The sequence below is a fragment of the Talpa europaea genome (genome assembly GCF_964194135.1).
Source record: "Talpa europaea genome assembly, chromosome: X".
Classification (NCBI taxonomy): Eukaryota; Metazoa; Chordata; class Mammalia; order Eulipotyphla; family Talpidae; genus Talpa; species Talpa europaea.
In genome coordinates this window covers 11894322-11901236 of record NC_140081.1, presented here as the reverse complement: position 1 = coordinate 11901236, position 6915 = coordinate 11894322, and positions in this window count along the sequence as shown.

The window sequence follows — 6915 nt, the reverse complement described above, 5'->3', positions numbered from 1 at the left end:
GACACAAATAATGTCAACATCAAAGCTTGCTTCTAAAGCAAATGGTTTAATGGTGTGATGTGGTCAAACACTTTCATATAATTCTATAAGGTGGATTTTGAGAAGAAATAATTTCGTTTGCCATTTATAGCTTAACTTAATAATGCTACCATTTCCTTGATAAATTGTATATAGGGAAAGGAATGAAGCCTAGCTATTTATACATTGAGAGTACGAATATGTTAGTGCTGAGCAAATGGGAATGTAGTTGATATACTTGTGTTCTAGTGAAATGATCTTTGCTCTCCCAGTAGTGTTTTATTAAAAACCAAGAATCAAGAAGTGTTTTTTTTATTAAAACATCAAGTTTTTAATAAGAAGAATAATATATAACTCTCTTGCCTTCTTATAATCTCAACAGGTAGAGAACATTTCTAGCTTCTGTTGAACATAACATCTATGATGATTGTTAGTTTACAGACAAAAACGTGAAATGCAGTTTTTTTTCTACAGAATGTGAGCTAGAAATGTGCTCCTTCTTTTGCGTGTCCCATTTGTGAAATATTACATTTGTGAGATATTCCTTACCATCTAAAACTAGATACAGAAATTGTAATAGAAATAGAAAAAAGGTAAAGTAATAAAGAATTGAATGTTAGTTTTCCCCTTATGGACTTATATGTACTCTGTAATTGCAAAATTGTTGCTCCAACTTGTAGTGTCTATGCTACAAATGAAATACCCGCAGACATATAAAGCCAAGCTAACAACCCGTAGAAATCTTCCTATAGAATTGAGGCTACCAGGGGAACAGGGGGCATTTGCAGGGTAGGAAAAATAATGAAGAGGGAGCGCAATGGACTGTGGGTGCTTTGGTGGTGGGCATGTTTATTAACAACACCTGAAGGGGGATATGTCTACCTCTAAAAAACAATGATGTACAATAATGTTACCTCAGTCAACCAACCAGTGAACCAACCAGTCAATCCATGTCCCAAGCAAAACATTTCCACCTGCAAAGAGAAAGAGAAGAATTTTTGCACATTTGCTAAATTTTACTCTGTAAACTAATAGTACATCATGATTTTAAAGGTTCTTAGGAAATAACACTAACAAATACAAAAACAAAACCTCTCTATTCCATTGTCACCAAATTAGGGAACGCTACCTTGGAAATACTGAAAATTTGTACAATAAAAACTGCTTGTTAAATTGTATTTAAGTGAATGTTGAATAACCTTTTTTTCTCGTGTGACTTATTTTTTTAAGTAACATTGCATCATAACATGTGAGTTTCAGATGTTCATCACTGACAAATCAACATGTACATATAGTTCACCACTGAAAACCCAATTCATAAACTTCTTTGATTTTGGCATCTTGTCTTTCTTGTCTGGGGTAAGATGCCTTAACACAGCTTCCATTTTAAGAAATACTAAGTCTGATGTAAGCAGAATTAACAAATTTTATATGCCTGACTTTAACTAGTTTTATCTATTAAGGCACAAATACTCATTGAACTCTTATTGTGACAACTTCTTTTCTAGAAATGGCACTGTTTTCTATTTTCTGTTATTCAGATCATCATCTGAAGGTTCTGTAATCCTCAGATTCTGACAACCAATGACCTGTTGCACTTGGTTCAATTCTCAACTAAATTTTTATCACAGTAGGTTGTTAGTGACAGTGCATCCTCCATCAAATGTAGGGAGGACCTCCTTGTTTTCAATTCATGAATATGAGCTTTTCTACCTGTAATACTTTGCAGCTAGTTTATCTGGAATCACATCCACTTTTCCTGTGGTTAAGATGCTAGAAGTTAATTTTCACTCATTGCAAACATGCAGGAAAAAAATACTGAGAAAATAAAGCAATAGCAGATGGTGTTTGATGGGGAGAAGAGACCCCACATATTTTCTGGAATCAGGTGGGGTGCTGTTCTGTTTCTGAAAACCAAGCCAAATAATGCCTAAGAAAACAAAAGTATTATGCTAGATATCTATGCATGTAGATATCTATCATACTAGATATCTATGCATAGACTATCATGCTAGATAGTCTATGCACGTAGCAGAAAAGAGAGAAAAAAATTATTATCGGGAAGGGTTTGGTTAAGGAATGAAAACTTCTATGAGTTGTGGAGTAAAGGTTTTATTAAAGGAGTTAGAACTTGCATGGTGTGAGATACCTCCTGAATGAAGGTGCAGGAGAGGATGGGGAACCTAAGAAGTAACCACTAACCGAGGCATTAGAAACATCTAAGCAGGTACTGTTAAGTGGGAGGGTTGTTTCCTATCGCTGCTCTCTCAGTGATCTGCCAGAAGGGGTCTGGTGGCAAGTTCTGAGTTGCTTTTGCTGAACAGGAAGCACTGAATGTAGAGCAGAGATCAGTGACAAACTGAAAAACCAGCCAGCTCCCTTTGCTCTATCACTACCCCTAAGCAGAGAATAGTGACTTCTGCATCACTTCGATTTTCCAAATCTTGTACAAATTCATCTTTTGACCAACTAGCAGACAGACTATACAGGGAAGGGACCTCTGGGAATTGTGTGTCCAGCTTAGCCAAATGGACACAGTATAAACCACCACAAAGTATTTTATAAAATAGAATTATACCATAATATTGATTTTAGAATAGAGTATTCAATTTTATTTTCTTGAATAGAAGACAAATAAATTGAAGCAATTGAGATGAATGTTTCTTCATCACAGTGCAGGTTTTCTAAATGATCACTTTAGAGACTGAATAAATTTTGACTATTATTTAGAGGTGGAGCTGTCCGCTTAGTATTCTTCTGTGCTTAGATGAATGCTATGCTCATCACCCGGATTTTTGCCATAACCATAACTGAATTCTCTGTTCTGATTAATCTCTTAATTGTCTGCATTTTGTTCTTTCCAGAAGGGCTGAGAGTACTGTCTTCCCTAGATCTTTCTTATTTGACAATTAATGCCTCTTGCCTTTATGGTTATAAAACCTTGTGACTTATTATGTCCTTGGGACATAATTTCTTTCCTAAAAATGGGTGTCCGTCGCTTCATTGTCTTTTGGCATCAAAAGATTATTGTGGTCAAATTAAAAAAAATTACCTGCAAAATATTTGTGGCTATTTTCTTTTTATTGTGGTGTGTTTTCTTTCATATTTGATTTGTCTTTTTACCTTTTCTTTACTTTTCTTGTTATTGTTATATGTTGACATATTTGGAGATCTTTTTGGTCTTTTTATTCATCTTGCCCATGCTTAGGAATACAGTACAGACTTCTGTATTTTCTTTGCTTTAGTCTTCAAAATATCTGAACACAATTTTGAGAACTAGATATTGGATTGTGTGGTATATTGTAAGACAAGAATTCAGGCGAGGCTCTGCATAGTCTTTGTTGGAAAATATGGTCTTTATTTCTCTCTTAGGAATTCCACAGCTTTCTTAAGTTGGAGTTAATTCTTCCCACTTGGGTACTGTCCTGTGGGAACAGTATCCATGTATGTGCCAACGTACAGTTTTGCCTCAAATCACTCCCCCAGTTGTATAAATCAAGTAAAATTCCTTCACTTATAATGTTTTAAACTTTCTTCATTTCATTGCTCATTCCTAATCAGAAGAGGAAGAAGCTAGTATCATTTACTAAGTCGGCTTCTCTCCAAGATCAGGGGTTTTGTGAAAGTTTCTGACTTTACCAAATCATCCATCTGGCTCAGGGGATAAGTCTATGCTCAGGAATAGGATCATGAAAGATAACTTTGAACTTCTCTATGCCTATAAATTGGATAAACTAAAGGAAATGGTCAAATTCTTAGAAGCATATAACTTTCTAAGACTGAATCGGGAAAAAAATGGAAAACATGAACAGACCAATTACAAGCAAGTAAATTAAAATAGCAAAGAAACCATTCCACCACCAGAGAAAAGCCCAGGAACAGATAGTTTCATTAGTGCTACCAAACCCTCAAATATATAATACCGATCCTGCTCAGAATCTTTCAAAAAATTGAGGAAGAGGGAATGCTTCTGTTTTTGAGTTGTCTGCTGTAACTTACCCCTTTCATTTCTGATACTATTTATTGGAGTGTTTTCCATTTTTTCTTAGTGACCCTAGCTAGATGTTTACCTATTTTTTCAGAGAATCAACTTTGTTTTAAATTGGTCTTTTGGACTTTTATTAAAATTTCTATTTCACTTTTTTTCTGCTTTAATTTTTATTGTCATCTTTCTTCTACTAGCTTTGATTTTATTTTTTCTAGTTCCTTAATGTGTAAGGTTAGATTATTTATTGAGGTCTTTCTTGTTTCTTGATGTATGCCTGTGGAGCTATAGACTTCCCTCTTAGTGCTGCCTTTTTTTTTTTTTTTTTTTGAATCCCATAGCTTCTGGTAGCTCATTGTCTTTCTTTTCTATCATCTCCAGGTTTTTAATTTTTTTTTAATTTCCCCATTATCCTAAAATAGTCTTATGCTGTTTAGTATCCACATATAAGAGGCCTTTATTGCTTTCTTTTTGCGTTTGATTGCTGGTTTGATACCATTGTGACGGAGAACATATTTGATAAATTTCAATTGTCATGAATTTATTGACACTTGCTTTGTGACCCAGCATGTGGTCTGTCCTCAAGAATGTTCCTTGTGCACTTGAAAAGAACACGTGCTCACCTTTTAGGGAGTTCAGTGCCCTATAGATATATATTAAGTCTTTTTGGTCTCAGTTCTCGTGCAAGGCTGTTGTTTCTGTGTTGATTTTCTGTCAATGATGAAAGTGGGTTGTTAAAATCTGCTACTACTCTTGTGTTGCAGTCAATGTCCGTTTTCATATTTAATAGTTGCCTTATGTATTGTCCCTAAATGATCCTGCAGCTCCAATTTATAATTCATGTGAAGTGAAATTTCAGGGGTCTCGACTCTTGTGATGCCTCATGATAACCAGAAGAAAATCCAAAGGGAATTATTTCACAAGTTCATATCGAACGTTTGTTCAAGTTTCTATGACTTCTAGTAGTTGAATGCCAATATATCCCTTATTTTAAGTAAATACAAAATAAAGAATTTTATTCATTAAAATAAGAGATTCTCTGGAATTCTCCCAGGGGTTGGTTGTAACGAATCATATATAAATAATGTACATGGCATGATTGGCCAAGAATAAGTTTTATTAATGTACCATTCATTCAGTCATTCAAATTGTTTTGAGAACATGTCATGTAGCCTCTGGGAAAACATCATGGAACTAAAGATTTGTTTGGTGAGTTTATATGTCCTCTCTGGCCAACAGAATCTTTAAGACGATCATCATTGAATGCTTTGGGTTTGCATAGCTATCACTGACAGCATCTACTCACATACTTTCAATGTAGAACCTGGTAAAGACAACAGGGGATTACGTAAAAATGACATCGTTTAGAATGAGGGTCTCTGGTGGTACAGGGGTTAAAGACACAGTGCTATCAAGTGATAGCCAGCCACTGCAACATGAGTTCAATCCCTGGCCAGGGAGATAACCCACATGGCACAGCAGATCTCTCCTGTCTCACCACTGCTCCCCTCAGCAGTGTACTTTAGTGGATCTGCCTATTCTGCTTCTTACTCTGTCTCTGGCGAATCCTCTCATGCCCCCCCACACACACCTCTGGCCTACACCCCAGTTCAAGTATGCAAAATAAAAAGTCTTTAAAAAATAATACAAGTAAAATTAAAAAAAATCAGGTGTTTTATGGACTATAAAAGTTTTTAATATCCAATACAATTTTTCTTGAAGTTTGATCTTTAATGCAAAGTCTTCAACTGATTTTCTATAGCCTCAGCTACTGCTACTCTGAATTTCCAAATAGATTCTTCAGCCACTGCTGGATCTTCCATTGTGTCCTTGAGATAATGTCCATTGTTGATTACCTCAGGAAGCGCTCTTCCTTTTCTCTATATCCTGTCTTCTTTCTGTTCTTTGTGTTTCAGTGCTTTGCATGTTCCTATCTGGACTGTAGTAGGTGGGAAGGGTTATGGCCTGACCTCAATTTGACAAAAATAAAAAAGCCTGCAAGTTGCATAATGTATTTTTTAGTGTTCTCCTTCTATTTATTGCTCACTCTTTGCAACAAATCTCCCCATCTAGACCACCTCCTGTGAGTAGACAGAGTCCTTTTTCTTTTGCCCTACTTTCTCATAGATATATATTGAGATATATCAACTTTTCTCTGAATGTTGTCATATTTTTGAAAAGTTTTTTTCAGAATCCATTTTGATCAACCCTACACTAGCACCTTTTTTACTCTTCATCTAATATAGGGTTAATTTCCTCTCAGCCCCTATAAGTCATGTTTTTAATCCATGTTCATTGTGGTCAGCAGCTTTGCAAAGAAATTTCTTATGTAACCCTGAATGAAGAGGCTGAGAGAAGAAGTCAGATCCTTTCAATATTGGGGCCTTCTCGGTGTCTTATATACTTGAGAAGCAATTTTGCTTTCTCAAATATGTTATCTAGATTTAACGATTTCTTCTATCTGATGGATTCTGTTTTTCTGATGGACTCTGTTACCTGGTTTACCAATTAGATCAAAATTTTGTATGTTGATTTGAAGTGATTCTGGCATATCAAAAACTGGTTTTATAGTAAATATTATTTAGGAATTATATTCAAGTATATCCTCTGGACCCAAATATAGTCACTTTACAAAGTGGTTTTCAACTTTAGTAGTATAATGGCAGAGTACTATTGAAGTAACCTCATTTGCAAAACTTTCTTAATCCAGTTCTCTGAATCAGATCAAGTTCTCAAAAATTTTCCATAATTCGGTCCAAATCATACTATAAGCTGAAAATCTAAGTAAATTGAGTCTTCTTTAAGCCCATTGACATGTTCAGGAAATGACTTTTTCAACAATCAAATTGGGCTGCATCGGAAACATTCTCAAACACTAAGACCCTGTAGAAAATCTATGGTCTTGGTATATC